Genomic DNA, 16641 nt, shown 5'->3' on the forward strand with positions numbered 1-16641 from the left:
CTGAGGAATTGAATTATTTTGACTAGTCAGTCAGTCCTGGATTCGCCAAGGTCAAGAGGTACTATGCCATGAGCCAGTCACCATACTCTAAATTCTGACCTCAGACCAACAGTATGGTGCACCATAACGTCGTACCTGCTGCCCTAACCCTTGACACAATCTGGATGCTTTAGTTTGATGGACGGACAATGGACCAAACACCACACCCCATAAGAAATTTTCATTACTGGATCAGTTAATAAATGAAGTCAATGTACCACAGGAAATCTACTGAACCGATCTTTATGCCATAAGCCATCCAAGTATCCATCAGACGGCCTTTCAAACTCCAGTTGCAGGATCCAGATTGTTCAATGTCTGTTGTTTACGGATGAAGTCTTAAACTAATTAGGCAAAAAAAAAAAGGTCATTAGAAGTTTCCACGCACTATAGTATTGAGAGTGACGGATGTGATTGAAGGTGACTGAGAAGGCAAATTTTTAATTGACTAGTCCATGTTTAATGGTAGTCATCAGTTAATTAACAAATCAATGGTGGAGGAAGACGGGGTTTGAATATTTGAATAGTGAGTTAGCTGGGTTTGTTAGAATGGAGGACGGAAAGATGATGCTCTCTTTGAATGTTTGTGATTTGTAAACTGAGAAGCTTTTTGTGCTTTATGAAACTTCTCACATTAATAATGTGATCTTGATGATGATTACAATGTGAACCTGCTTTGTCATGCCTGCACGAAACATCTTTAAATACATGTATCAGAACCTTTATGAAACAATACGATATGCCCAATACTCTGGAATAGGGGTGAGGGTGATCATTTGGTTTTTTTGGTTAGAAACCGAATCAAATAAATCGAAATTTTGAAAACTAAACTAAAAAAATAAAACCAAAACCGAATTTTAGAAAAACCGAAATAACAAAGTTTGATTTATTTGATTTATTCGGTTAATCGAATTTTTAATTCTAAAAACCGAAATATTTGAAAATCGAATTAATCGAACCAAATAATGGTTCAATTTTTTGGTTTTAACCAAATAATGCTCACCCCTATGTGCCCATGACAAATGTGATCAACCGTTGAGTCCTCGAGATAAAAAACAAAAAATAAATGAATAAGTAAAAAGTGACCTTTATTCAATATTCATACACGTAAAGCATAGATTCCCACTTTTAATTTTAAAACTAATATATGTCTATGTGCTTGCACATGACAAATTTTGTGATGATGAAGATAGTATATAATATGTTTCAAAAATCTCTTACAACTTTTTTTTTATATTTCTGTCTATAAAAAATATTCTTATTTGTCACAATTATTATGGTACATTCATATAAAGATATACTTAAATGTTTTCTATGTAATTTATATTTTTTTTTGCATATTTTTGTGTTTTTATTTTTTTTTAATTTTATTATTTAGTTATAATTTCATGAATTGACACTATAGAGTTTTTATCTTGTTTATATTTCTTGTTTTTATTATTTAATTATGAAATCAATGGTTGACAAATATGACCCAAAAGATTGAACTGTTATCCGACACCAAGAAAAAAAATTCAATTTTGTGTTGGTTTTAAATTTCAAATTTAAACTTTATTTTCAGCATCAATAAAGCATTTATTATTTATCATACTTATTTTTCATTAATATGATTAATATAAAATATTAAATAGTGCCAAATTTTTATTTAAAAATTTTTGAATTATTAGATATTTTTTTTGTATTTTTATATTTTTCTCATTTTTTATTTATTTATGAGATCAAGGGTTGACACATTTGAATTGCTTACTCACCACCATGATAGAAAAACAATACAATTTTGGGTAAATTTTAAAAATATGTATTTTATATCATTAAAAATATTGGATGTATATCTAATTGATAAAATTTATTTGTTTTTATTTTGTGAAAATATTATCTTAAATATAGGATTCAATAAAAGAATAGGAGTTAATACCCTAAGATAAGATTTAATGAGAGGCCGAGGTGTAGTACTTCAAATTACATTTTGTGCTCTCACAAGGACCAAATTCAAAAATAGAGGTATTTTAGTCAAGAAAAAGATTTAATGAATGTTAATGGGAGTTAATAATTTAAATATGAGACTTAAAGAAAGGAATTTAAATGAGAAGAAAAGTGGTTTTTCAAATTACATTTCCATGCTTAAAATTAGATAAAGACCAAAGTAAAAAATTGGGGTAATTTAGCCAAAAAAAAAATTCCACACCATTATTCACACTTTTAATAATACTAGTAAGTGTGTGCATGCTTTGCACATGATAATTCTAGATGATGATAAAGATAGTAATATTATATCCAAAATTTTCTATAAATTTTATGTATTTTTTATTTTTTTATTTTTTATTTTTATTATTAATCGGATAATCATCATTGGATTACATAAATACTTTATCAAAAAAATGTGATAATTGGATCAAGTTGTGAACTTTCTTCTTTTTGTAGTATTTTTTTTTTTTTGTGTGTGTATCTTTTTTATTCAGTTATCAAAAAAAATGTAAAATTTAAATAGAGGGAATTGAATTGGGTGAAAAGTATTTTAGATGTAGAATTGTAGATGAAATAGGAACTAAGTTCAAAATTGAGTATTTTAGTCAAAAGAAAGTTCCACAATATTATTCATATTTTTAATAGTAGTATAAATGTAGAATTGTAGATGTGTTTTATTTTTTCTATAACTTTTTTTGTATTTTTGTGTGTAAATATAATTCTAATATGTCACACTTACTTTTTGTTTAATATGATAAATATATGATAGTATACATGTGCTTAAATGTTTCTTTTGCAAAACTTATGTATTTTTTTTATTTCTGTATTTTTATATTTTATTAACTTTTATTATTTATTTATAATATTAAAGGTTAACATGTTTGACCCAAAACTTGAACTATTGATGTTTGCCAAACAGTAAAATAGTTTCACTTTTGGTCAATTCTAAATTATGTATTTTAATTTCAAAAATAATTCTTGTTTATTACACTTACTTTTTAAATTTGATTAATAAAAATATCATAAGTGTGTAATTTTTTCTACATCTTTGTAATTTTTTATATTTATTTCTATTTTAAAATTTTTATTACCTAACTATGACTTCGCGGGTTGATCAATTTGATTTAGATGGTTAAATTGCTTGGCCACCACTTGGATTGAAAATGGTTTTGTTTTTTAATCAATTTTAAAATATATGGGTTTATATTGTTAAAAATATTGACACATATCTAATTTAATAAGAGAAAATGGGATTAATAATTTAAATAAAAGACTTAATGAAAGGGGTTTAAATGAGGTGGAAAGTAATAATTGAAATTACATTTTCAACACTTACCATTAGAGATGGACTAAGTACACAATTATGGTCATTTTGGTAGTGATGAAGGAGGATTTGGCCCGACCTCCTAGTAGGGGAACACGTGGACGTGATTCCACGTAAGCAACAACTCAACGTAACCAAATCGGCACATGGACGTGACTCGACACAAGTGACAACTCAGCATAAGTCAACTCGCTACAAAGCAAGCTCGGGTACGCCAGTACCCCAAACTGAAGTCACTTCGGGACGAACGCACCTCAGTACAAGATTACACTAGGACCACCTCGGCCCGGGGGCACTTTGGCATTTACGACAAGGGCAAACCTAAGCGTGAGCTTGAGAAGCTCGCTACCAGGTAGTCTGGTATCCTACAGGTAGCTCGCCTACCGTATAGATCTCTACATGGCAACCTCAGTACAAGATTACACTGGGATCACTTCGGCCTAGGGGCACTTTGGCATTTACAACAATGGCAGACCTAAGCGTGAGCTCGAGAAGCTCGCTACCGAGTAGCCTGGTATCCTACAGGTAGCTCGCCTACTGTACAGATCTCTGCATGGCAACCTCGAGGAATACACCCCCATCCCTGAACCCCGCAGGACTGTACTTATAAAGGTAACCTTAGTTCACCAACTCCCCATTTTGACGGGAAGTGATAGTGTTACCGTTTGGCGACGTTTCAACCACCTAACACACGACAAGTCCCATCATAATAGGGATTCAGTGATCATTCCACCTACCCACCAGAGCCAATGTATAAAGACCCCGCTCTTAACAGGGGCGAAGGTAAGTTCTATTATCATTGTTGTGTGTGTAATCCTCATTCTCTAAGCTCTCTCACTGTTATCATCTTCAAGCTCTCTACTGTCACTGTGTTCTAACTTAGACATCGGAGTATCCACGCTAGGTGAGCCACCCTAGGATCTCTGACTCATCTCTTTCAGGAACCCGTTCTCATCGTCGTTGGAATCCAAATTATATCCAACAGAGAGTAACCATATCACGCCACATCAATTGGCACCGTTTGTGGGATTTCTTACAAAAATCCTTTCTATCATCTTTCCAATAACCAAAAGAACTCAAAAAACCAAACCTATGGCTTCTTCCAGCAATGTCGGACAACACAGAGAAGCAAACACCTCCGAGGAGCAACCTCAGCTCCCAACTGTCTGTATAAGCCAGTTCACCAAACTGCTTCCCGCAGGTGGGATCACAGCACCTGTTGTGCCTCAACCATTTGAGCCTGTGAACGCCCCACTTCCCCCTGTAGTGGGTGCAACCTCCATTGAACCGTCTGTAGTTCCCCCGGGAGTAGGACAAAACTAGCTAAGCGACCTGGTATACTGTGTACAGGCTATTCAATCCCAAATGTAGCAGGTCCAGCAGTTCCAGCAATACCAACAACAAGTTCTGCATCACATGTACCAGCAGCAGTTTCCACCGCTACAACAGAACCAACAACCTACCCCACCTCAGTGTCCAATCATCCCGAGCAAGCCTCGTCGCCAAAGCAGTCGTCCTGACCGGGAGGACACCTCCCAGGCTTCATCTCGCGATAGAAGAGAAAGACAAGTCCCTCCCACCTCTCATCAAGTAAGCAGGTCGAGAGATACTCGGCCCGCCAAATTCAGTCCACCGTGACCTACGCGACCTGAAGGCACTCTTGCAGGAAACTAGTTCGGAGTCCTAGCTGAGAACTCCAGGCAGGGCTTCTCAGTCCGTAGTAGCCGACAGTCCGAGTCACTCCCGACCAAAGCACCATCCGACAGTGCGGAGGTCAGCAGCACCGCTACAGAACCAGTTGAGCAGTAGCAAAGGAGGCATACCGGAGCACCCATTCAACTGGAGTAGCCTAAAGGTAAAGCGGAGGTAAGCTCAGGAGTCGCAAAAACCACTCCCCTCCTTTATGTACCCTTTCCGCTATCCCCCGAGTTCCTAGCCTCTCCGATGCCAACAAATTTCAGGGTCCCCCCTCTAGACAAGTATGACGGGTCTTTTGACCCTAATGACCACGTGGATTCCTTTCAGTCCCAGATGCACCTCGCTGGGGCTGACGAGGCCTGCATGTGCATCGCCTTCTACATGACCTTCAAAGGAGTAGCCCACACTTGGTATAGAAACATTGCGCCTGGGACAGTTAAAAGTTGGGCGCAGCTCGTACAGTTGTTCACCTCGCACTTCATCGCTAGTAAGAAGTGTCTGAAGTCGCAAAAGAGCATTCTCAGTATAGTCCATAGGGAAGGGGAGTCAATCAGAAGCTACATCAAATGCTTCAACGACACTTGCCTGCTTATCCCGGACTTAGACCCAGCCGTGAGACTTGTGGTAGCCAAAAAGGGGATCATTCATAGAGAATTTAAGTGGCATGTGGTGGTGAACAAACCCAAGGACAACAAGGAGTTCCTTAAGCTTGCTAATCAGTTCATCGGGACTGAGGAAGAGATGAACCGACGAACTAAAGCCCCAACAGAGAAAAGAAAGTGGGAGGACCACAGCTCAAACAATGAAGGCGACAAGAGCAAGAAAAGCAAATTCCCCGTCAGGGGGAACAGGCCAGATTTCCACCCCCAAGCTCCCCCGTTGGAAAGAACAAGCTTCACGCCCCTCAACGCAAAGCGTGGGGAAATTCTCATGGCAATAAAGGACGCTTCCTTTGTGAAGTGGCCACCCAGGTTGAGAAGCGACCCGACACATAGAAATAAAAATGTATATTTTCATTTTCACAAAGACCACAGTCAAGCACCGAAAACTATAAAAATCTTCGAGACAAGATAGAAGAGCTCATTCGTCGCAGGTACCTGAGAAACTTTGTACAAAGAAATAATAAAGGCTAGACAGATCTGCGAGGGGAGCAAAAGAAAGACGCTCCCGAGTCCAGCAACAGGCCAAATGAATAGAGACAACTGCTTAAAGAGAGACCAAATCGCGAGATAATCAATACGATCACCGGCGGGTCGGTTGTCGCGGGCTGCTCCACTGCAACAGGGAAGACTTCAGCCCGCGAGCTAGAACATGAAGAGTAGAACCCTCCAAAGCGGCCACGGATTGAGGACCCTATATTCTTTACCGAGGACGGCGCGCACGGGATTCAATACCCCCATGATGATGCGCTGGTCATAAGAATGAAGATCAACGACTTCGAAGTCAAGCGCATCCTAGTAGATTCAGGGAGTTCGACCAATATCCTGTTCAAAAGCACCTTCGACAAGCTACAACTCCGGAAAAGCGATCTCCAGTCCGCCAGTACTCCTCTAGTGGGCTTCAATGGAGAAGAAGTCAGGCCCCTCGAGCGAGTTTCCTTACCCGTGGAGGTCGGCACGTGGCTCAACATCGTGAAGTTTGAACATACCTTCCTAGTAGTTGCAACGCCCTCCCCGTACAACGCCATCATAGGGCGGCCCGTGACCCATGCGCTTCGTGCGGTGGTATCTACTTACTACCTAGCCATGAAGTTCCCCACGAACTTCGGGGTAGGGGTAGCTCGGGGTGATCAGCTCGAGTCTCGGAAGTGTTACGTCACCACTCTCAAAGGGAAAGGCAAGCTAGCGGATGACCTCGAGTTAGAACCAACCTATGGAGTACTTCGAGGAGCGAGCTACGACTACTGAAGGGACGATCCACGTCCCAACCTCAGCGGAAGATCCAGTCAGAACTCTCCAGATCAGAGCCACGATCGAAGAGCCTCTCCACTCTCGACTGGAAAGTTTTCTACTTGAGAATTTAGATGTGTTTGCCTGGTCCACGACAGAAATGCCTGGCATAGATGCTAAGGTTATAACTCACAGGTTGAACACTAATCCTTTAGTCATGGCAGTTAGATAAAAAAAATTCAACCTAGCCCCAGAGCGCTGGAAGATAGTCGATGAGGAGGTCGGGAAACTCCTCGCAGTCGATTTCATCAGGGAGGTCCACTACCCAAGCTGGGTGGCTAACCATGTTCTGGTAAAGTCGATTACATCAACCTGAATCGAGCTTGCCCAAAGGATTGTTTCCCTCTCCCCAAGATCAATCGTCTAGTGGATATGACCTCAGGGCACGAGTTGTTGAGTTTTCTGGACGCATACTCGGGCTATAACCAGATCAAGATGGACCCTGCCGACGAGGAAAAAACAACATTTATAACCAAGCTAGGCTTGTACTGTTATAAGGTTATGCCCTTCGGACTAAAAAATGCCGGGGAAACCTTTCAAAGACTTGTCAACAAACTTTTTGAGCCATTGATCGGCGATAAGGTTGAATGCTATGAGGACAACATGGTCGTCAAAACTCGACTCTCAGACTGTTTAATAAGTGACTTGCAATGTGTTTTCAAAATTCTATGCAAGTATAGTATGAAATTGAACCCTACTAAGTGCATCTTCGGTGTCACCTCGGGTAAGTTCTTGGGTTACATAGTTAACCGGCGCGAAGTCAAGGCAAACCCTGAAAAAATCAAGAATATTCTAGAAATGAAACCACCTCGCAAGTTGAAAGAGGTCCACAGGGGAATGGCTGCATGACAGCCTTAAGCCGCTTCATGTCCAAATCGGTGGATTGCTGCCTGCCCTTCTTAAGGCAATCAAGAAAAGTAAAGACTTTGAGTGGAGTAAAGAGTGTCAGCTCGCCTTCAACGAGCTAAAAGAATACCTAGTTAGTATCCTGGTTTTGATCCGACCCGAGGAGGGCAATGTTTTAAAACTGTACCTCTCTGCAAGTGACGAAGTAATTAGTTCAGTACTAATAAAAGAAGTAGATCGGGTCCAACGACCTATCTACTATGTGAGTAAAGTTTTGCAGGATGTGGAAACCGGTACTCAGAGATCGAGAAGCTGGCGTACGCACTAGTCATGACAGCTCGAAAGCTTCGCCCGCATTTCCAAGCCCACATTGTCGTAGTCCTCACAAACAAGCCTCTGAGGCAAGTCTTACTCAAGCCTGAGGTATCTGGCAGACTGACGAAGTGGGCCATCGAACTCAGCGAATACGACCTCTATTACGAGCCTCGGGCGGCAATTAAGGCCCAAGCCTTGGCCGACTTCATAGCAGAGTGTACCTTCAGCAACGCAGTCCCCGAGTTGACAGAGATCGGACATGGAGAAGAGGCTTCAACCAATACAGCACCGATCCCGGTTAAAGAAAATCCAACTTGGGATGAAGAACCCTGGATCCTTCATGTGGATGGCTCATCCAACCAATAAGGAAGCGGGGTCGGCGCCGTACTACACGGACCAAGCGAGGTGAAACTAGAGTATGCACTTCGGTTTGAGTTCGCGACATCCAACAACGAAGCTGAGTACGAAGCACTACTAGCCAGGCTCGCATTGGTGAAAGAAGTACGAGCAAAGCACGTCGTCATCTGCAATGACTCCCAGCCCGTGGTCAATCAGGTCACCGGAGACTACGAAGCCCGCGACCCTGCCATGGCCGCTTATTTGACTCAAGTTAGGGAAGTTCTACAAAGCTTCCAATCATATTTTATTAGGCAGGTTCCAAGGTCTGAAAACGCTAAGGCCGATGCACTGTCCCGGTTAGCCAGCACGAGTAGCAATGCCATGAGGACCGTGCACATAGAGAACCTGCCTCGACCCAGATTTTTAGGTGGGCAGAAGAGGTTGCTCCTGCTGCACAAACAGAACCAAGCTAGATCGACCCACTTGCGAGCTACCTATTTCACAGAACCCGACCTGCAGATCGCAACGCAGCCAAAAGGATAGAACGACTGGCAGCCAAGTACATCATGATAGACGGACGATTGTACCAAAAATCTTACACGCTCCCCTACTTGCGTTGTTTGCGACCTTCAGAGGCTAAGATCGTCCTCCATGACACCCATGAAGGCCTATGCGGTGGACACTTGGAGGCAGGGCTCTCACCTAGAAAGCACTAAGGCAAGGGTACTACTAGCCCACGATGAAGGCAGACACACTCAAGCTCATTAGGAAATGCGACAAATGTAAGAGGTACGTCAACATCCATCACCAACTTGTTGCCAGTTTGAAGTACCTCACCAGCCCATGGCCCTTCGCACAATGAGGAATCGACATCCTTGGACCATTCCCGCCAGTGACAGGACAGAGGAAATTCTTAGTAGTAGTAGTGGATTACTTCACAAAGTGGGTAGAAGTGGAACCCCTTGCAACAATGACAGCTCGAACTGTGTAGAACTTCTTTTGGAAGAACATAATGTGTCGCTTCGGATTGCCTCAAGTGCTCATTTCTGACAATGGTAAGCAGATCGAAGATATCAAGTTCCAAAACTGGTATGCAGAAATGGGGATACAGCAGAACTTCACTTCGGTAGCACCCCCAGGCGAACGGGCAGACAGAAGTCACGCATAGAGCCATACTTCACAGAATGAAAGATCGCTTATCTCGAGCTAAGGGGCTATGGATAGAAGAGCTACCTAGCGTACTATGGGCTTACCGAAGTACCATCAAGACTGGCATAGGAGAAACCCCCTTCAACCTCACCTATGGCACGGAAGTGATAATCCCAGCCGAAATCGAGGTACCTACACTACATTTGGAAGCCTATAACAAAGAAGGAAACGGTGACGAGCTCTGCACCAACCTCAACCTAGTAGAAGAAGTACGGGATCTCGCATACATCCAGACTGCAACCTACCAGCAAAAAGTAGCACAGTATTAAAACGCCCGAGTCAGGAAGCGACACTTCCGCGTTGGAGACCTGGTCCTTTGGAAAGTTATGGTACCCGAGCCCGGTGTAGGTAAGCTCGGACCAAACTGGGAAGTTCCCTACCGAGTAAAGCAGATACTAGGGGAAGGGACGTACAAGCTTGAAACCCTAGAAGAAAAGCAAGTGTCCCGGGCATGGAACATCAGCAACCTAAGGCGATACTACCTCTTATTATGAATTGAAAAGGCACAAGTCTCAAAAACAAGTAAGTAGACTCTAACTCTCAGACTGTGATTTCTAAGCTCGCAGTCTACTATGAGAGTACTAACTTAGCCATCGGAGCGACCTCACCGGGTTAGTACCTCGGGTCCTCTGACATTTAGTTCCTTACAGGTCTCCAAGGAGCAACTAAATTCAGGAACGGACTACAGGTCCCTCCCAAAGCCTAAGGACCATAAGAAGACCCCATTTGCCACTTCGGCACGGGTGAAATTCAAGAGCGGACTATGGGTCCCTCCCAAAGCCTAAGAGCCATAAGAAGACCCCAATTTCCACTTCAGCACGGGTGAAATCCAGGAGCGGACTACGGGTCCCTCCCAAAGCCTAAGGGCCACAAAATGCCAAACTGAGAAGAACCTAGGCGCTACGTAAGACTTGGTTATCTCTAACCCCTAAGGGAAAGACAGCTTGGGTATGAACCCTACGATGTCTATTCCACCCCTGTTGCTCTTACTCAGCTCGATAACTCATTAGTTCGGGGTAACCCGCACAGCCCGAAGTAACACAATTTATACTTTCGGTTATCCTTACTCATTACCGGCTCAGTAGCTTGACAGTTCAGGTAACCTATACGTTAAATTGCCCAGCTCGGAGTTCACTCACACTTAGAAATATTTTGCACTCAGGAGTACTCAAAAGAAAGACTATATTTCATTAATAGAAAAAAGTTCGGATACAAGAATTTTTACCCGAGCTCAAAGGCTAGGGAGAGTACATCCATAGTTCAAAAAGGGGGAAAAAAGCAAGAAGCCATCACGCAGAAGGGTTCGCCACCTCGACCTCAGTATCACCCTCCTCCCCTGAAGAGTCGGGCTCTGCATCCGCTACCTTGGCCACTTCGAGGTCCAAGCCAGTCATCATGATCCCACCGAGATCAAGGTCTGGGAATTTCAGACGAACCAAGTACCGACACAGCTTAAACCCAGCATGATAGAAGTCTGATCCATATTCGACCTATAGGGCCTCGAACTCCGGGGACTCTTTTAAGCTCTTAATGGCCTTGGCCCCCTCTTCCACGATAGAGGCATCGAGGTCCATGATCTCCCGTTCAAGATGTGCCTTCTCCTCGGTCAATGAGGAGATTTGCCCCTCCTGGGTCAGGTTCAACTTCTTTTGGGCCTTCTTAGCCATGAGTACCTCGCTCCGAGCCAGATCCAGGTCGCGGTGGAGCTTCTTTATCTTCGTCCTAGCATCAATGGCTTCCTTCATACGGATCGCAGCTTGGCAGGCCAACGCGTGACCAACAGAGTTAGCCTGCCAACAAGAAAGTCAAGATTAGTAAAACAAAGAGGGGGAGAGAAGGAAAAGGAGAGAGAGAGAGAGAGAGAGAGAGAGAGAGAGAGGCAGAAAGCTCACCACCATACTGTGGGTAGAAACCATTCCCAGAAGCCAGCCCGTAGACATCTCTACCCACTTCACGACCTCATCCTGAAAGATGGCACCATGACTCTTACGCAGGGCCTTCACGTGATCCATGATCTTATCTTTCACAGGTGGAAGATAGCCCTCTGGTCCATCCACAGGTACGGACGAACTCCCCGGCTCTTGAGGGCGAACTCCCTCACACTGGACCTCAGCTGAAGTCGCCTCAGGAACAATAGGCTAGGCCTCCTCCTAAGAAGGTACAAAAGGAGACCGGCTTCACAATTGAGACTTCGGGTGAATGACCGGCCTCCCGGCGTGGTCTCTTTGTGGCCTTCTTCTTCCCTTTCTGGGATCTCCTCAAAAGCCTTTCGGCATTGATCGGCATGATAGCTACAAAAATAAAAAGTAAGATTAGCCACGAACTAATCAGGATCTTAAGAAGATAAAATCCCAAAGCGACCTACCAAGACTCAAGTCGGCCTGCACGAGCTTGTCTTCGGTAAGGTAGTTTGAGTAAAGGAAGTCGAGCTCCGCCCAAGACTTAAGCGTCTCTCTCATCTTCAAGTTCAATCTAACACTGGGAACCTGGATTGCCAGCCTCCATTGGGTTGGGAAAGGCCACCCCTTGGGGTTACGAACCACGAAGTAACCCCATTTCCAGACTGGGATCCTGTTGGGGAGTGCGTGCAATAGCTTGTACCCCAGGCAAGGGGACAGGTAGTAGGTTCGTTCTCCTATGCTCGGGGAGAACGCAGGAAGAGTTTTTCTTGATGGACAGAATGGTGAAATAAGTATCGAGGTCAAGGGGAAGACAGTACTCATAAAAGAGCGAAATGGTCCCTACCACGTTACGAATAGAGTTCGAGTGTAACTAATCTATGGTAATTTCAAAAGACTTAAGGACCTTGATGATCAAAGGATGCAAAGGAAGGCAAAGACCAGCCACGAGCTTCTCTTCAAAAATCATGATCTCGTTATGATCGTGTTCCCAAGGGAAATTACCTGAAGGAAGGTTGTAGGAGAACTCTCTCAGAAGATTGTACGAGCAAACTAAGGCCTGAAGCCAGTCTAAAGTCATTGTTGAAGGACCGAAGTTGTCTAGTACCCGACCTTGGTGAGAAGTAGATGCCTGACTACCTGAGGCCTCTCGAGCCTCCTGAGATGCTTGTACCTCGGGAAGGCCATGAGCTGCCTCTGAACCCACAATAACCCCGTCCCAGCTACCAACCCGGGCCGAGGTACCCACCTCAGCCTCATCAAGAAGACTATCAAAAATAGAAGAAGACATGGAACTAAAGGGAACTGAAATAAAAAACAAAGGAAGACTCACTAAAGAGAGATGACCTGATTAAGAGGAAGTGACGAATTGAAAAACCCGAGCTAAAGAAGAAAGTGCAACCTCAAATCAAAGACTGATAAGCTTGTGGTGAAGGAAATGGGTCCCGAGTCTCACTATTTATGGCCAATGTGCTAGAGAATCAACGGTCGAGATTGAAGCGATCTGACGGCTCCTGAGAAAACCAGTTGCACGACCCTCGAGATCAAAAACAATTTAGCACATTTTTTGGCATCCGCGGATCCTATAAATCGCTTGATGTCCGCGCGTAAATTGCACGCGATCCATCCAACATCAGCCAGACTTCGAGCCAAATCCACTTGGCACACCGTGAACTCCTCAAACCAGGTCAAGACCCCTAGCTCGAGGAGTGGGGAGGCAATTGATGAAGGAGGATTTGGCCCGACCTCCTAGTAGGGGAACACGTGGATGTGATTCCACGTAAGCAACAACTCAACGTAACCAGATCGGCACGTGTACGTGACTTGACACAAGTGACAACTCAGCATAAGTCAGCTCGCTACAAAGCGAGCTCGGGTATGCCAGTACCCCAAACTGAAGTCACTTCGGGATGAATGCACCTCAGTACAAGATTACACTAGGACCACCTCGGCCCGGGGGCACTTTGGCATTTACGACAAGGGCAAACCTAAGCGTGAGCTCGAGAAGCTCGCTACCAGGTAGTCTGGTATCCTACAGGTAGCTCGCCTACCGTATAGATCTCTGCATGGCAACCTCGAGGAATACACCCCCATCCCTAAACCCTGTAGGATCGTACTTATAACGATAACATTAGTTCACCAACTCCCCGTTGTGACGGGAAGTGAAAATGTTACCATTTGGCGGCGTTTCAACCACCTAACACGTGACAAATCCCATCGTAACAGGGATTCAGTGATCGTTCCACCTACCCACCTGAGCCAGTGTATAAAGACCCCGCTCTTACCAGGGGTGAAGGTATGTTCTATTATCATTGTTGTGTGTGTAATCTTCACTCTCTAAGCTCTCTCACTGTTATCATCTTCAAGCACTCTACTATCATTGTGTTCTAACTTAGCCATCGGAGTATCCACGTCAGGTGAGCCACCCCGGGATCTCTGACTCATCTCTATCAGGAACCCGTTCTCATCGCCGCTGGAAGCCAATTCATATCCAGCAGGGAGTAACCAGATTACACCACATCAGGTAGCCATTAAAGTTGGAAAGAAAGTTATAATAAAATGGCTTTTATAACCTTTCTCAAACAAAGAAGTAGAGGATAATTTTAGTCTAAAAAATGTTTCACATTGCATTCCCACTTTTATATATAGTATAGATAAACAAGCATTAAATGAAAAATGTAAAATGACATTTTTGTTATATATTGTTTTCCAATTATTGAATAAAAGTACTTTTTTATCTTTTCATCAAATAAGTACTAAATGAAGATGTAAAATAACAATTTTGTCTTTACTTATTTTCTATTTCAAACTTTATAAAGAGGGGCATTTGTTGTCCAATAAATTTCCAATAACACCTATTCACACTTTTATAGATAGTATAGATAGATTTAAGATAGACTTCATAGGATAAGACTCATTCTTTCATTGTTGAATTTAAAGACGAGAAAAAGCAAAGCAAAGTAGATAGTAAATCAGCTATCTGGTTTTCAAAGTGGACAACAAATTAGACAGAATATCATCAATCACCTGCTAATGACATTAATCACCTATGATGATAGAATCAAAGTGCTCATAGTAAAGGGACTTGAGAGATGATGCAAACCAATAGGCAAAGGAACAAGCTCTGTCCAAGAGGTCTACTATGAGACCCAGACCCGACCCAAACCAAATACACTTACATTTTTCATAATGAAAGAGAGCATGCATAACCGATTCATTCTCTCTCACACACATCTACAACATAAAGGAGATGAAATTATTTTTCTTTTGTATAAATTTTCATTTATGGCAAGACCATTTTTACAATATCTCCAAAGAAAATTTTTAATCTTTGGTTCAATCAAGAGATGCCAAAACCTCTTCCAAAAAGGCTTCTCCTCCCAAGAACTTTTTCCTCTAGGGCTTGGGTTGAACTAATTCTTGGAGGCAATGAAGTAAGCCGATTTAACCGTGAACTGACTTGAAGCAAAGCCAATCCAAATGGGCTTGTCTTCCCTATAAAACAAAGGCAGCCTGATTATCAGGATCATTTCCGCTGTGTAATCCAAGAAAAGGTCTGTAACCAAAAAATCGTTGAATTGGTCAATGACCCATTAACCTAGGTGGTTGAACCGTCGACCCATTCGACCCGTTCATTGGGTTTTGGATTTTTTTTTATTTTAATTTTTTTTAAATTTTTTTTGTTAGAACGGATCATCCATTCAAATTGGACGATTGAATTGTCAACCTGAAAACCAATGGTCAAAACAATTCCGGTTCTGGGTTGTTTTTAAAACATTAGTTCTACCTCCATCATCCCTTAGAGTTGTTTTGCCAATTGAATGATTCCACCATGTGATGGTTTTTGAGAAAGATTAATGGTGTTATTTGCATCTTGTTCAAGGGTTTACGAAGATACAATTTTGTTGGGTTGTTCTTCCTCCTTTTATCTTTGATATGCATTTTTTTATTGGGTAAAATTTGAGAAGGCTCCAATGGTATGATTTTTTTTTTGACTAGGTAAAAAAATGAAGATGCAATTCAAATTATCATCCCTATCCAACATAACAACACCTTTAGACTTTGGTCATAATCAATAAACCAAGAATTTGTGGATTCACTTGGAAACAAATCAGAGTTTATTAGTCATAAATTTCAATACAGCTGATAAGCACCTATAATTTTTTTTTTTTAAATCAAGGTTCAAAGTTTCACAATGTATTCGCCTCAGCCTGTATTTGTTGATATGTATTGTATCATTAAGGGGTCAGCATGGGAAACACTATAAAATCATTTGTATCGTGTCGTCCCCGTATCATAACAGTATCAAGGCGTATTGGAGGTGTATTAGACCTATATCGGGGAGTATTAGGATTGTATTGTAGCCGTATCGGGCCGATACACTACAATTTCATGTAGGCAAAAAATGAATTAATATTTTTTTTGGAGAAAAAAAGGCTTTTAACTCTCTCCAAAAGCTTTCTTTCTCTCCCTAACTCATCAAATCATCCTTACACATTCTTGAATTGTAAAATCTTTTTTTTTTTTAAACAAAAAATAACCTCATAAACTCAAGATTTTTTAGGTTTTTCAACTTTTAACAAAAATTGTAAAAATAAATATTTTTTTTTTCAATTTATTCGGTAGTATGTTCCAACATTTTGTGCTTATATATATATACTCTCTCTCCTTATGCTGAAAATTCTATATTTTTTTGTACTTAAAATAGATCTATTTAATTTTTAAAGAAAAATTAGAAAAAATAAAAATAACAAAAAACAATAAAATTTTAGATTTTTGGTTTAATCTTCCCATGCCATATCCATAAATCTATTGAAATTTCTAAAATATTCATTTTTTATTTTTATTTTTGTAAATTTTTGAATAAAAATATTTATTTTTTTAATCTGTCTTTTTAAAATAATTTTCCAACTTTTAATTCATAGATGTATTAAAATTTATTGTAAAACATTTATTTTTATTTTTTGTAATATTTATCTATTTCTTATAATTTTGGGTGTGACCTAAATCTATGGATGGTCTACCACATCCATAAAATTATTTTTCTGTTACATTTGAT

This window comes from Nelumbo lutea, chromosome 4 (genome assembly GCF_056320005.1).
Source record: "Nelumbo lutea isolate HS-2025 chromosome 4, American lotus-T2T, whole genome shotgun sequence".
Lineage (NCBI taxonomy): Eukaryota > Viridiplantae > Streptophyta > Magnoliopsida > Proteales > Nelumbonaceae > Nelumbo > Nelumbo lutea.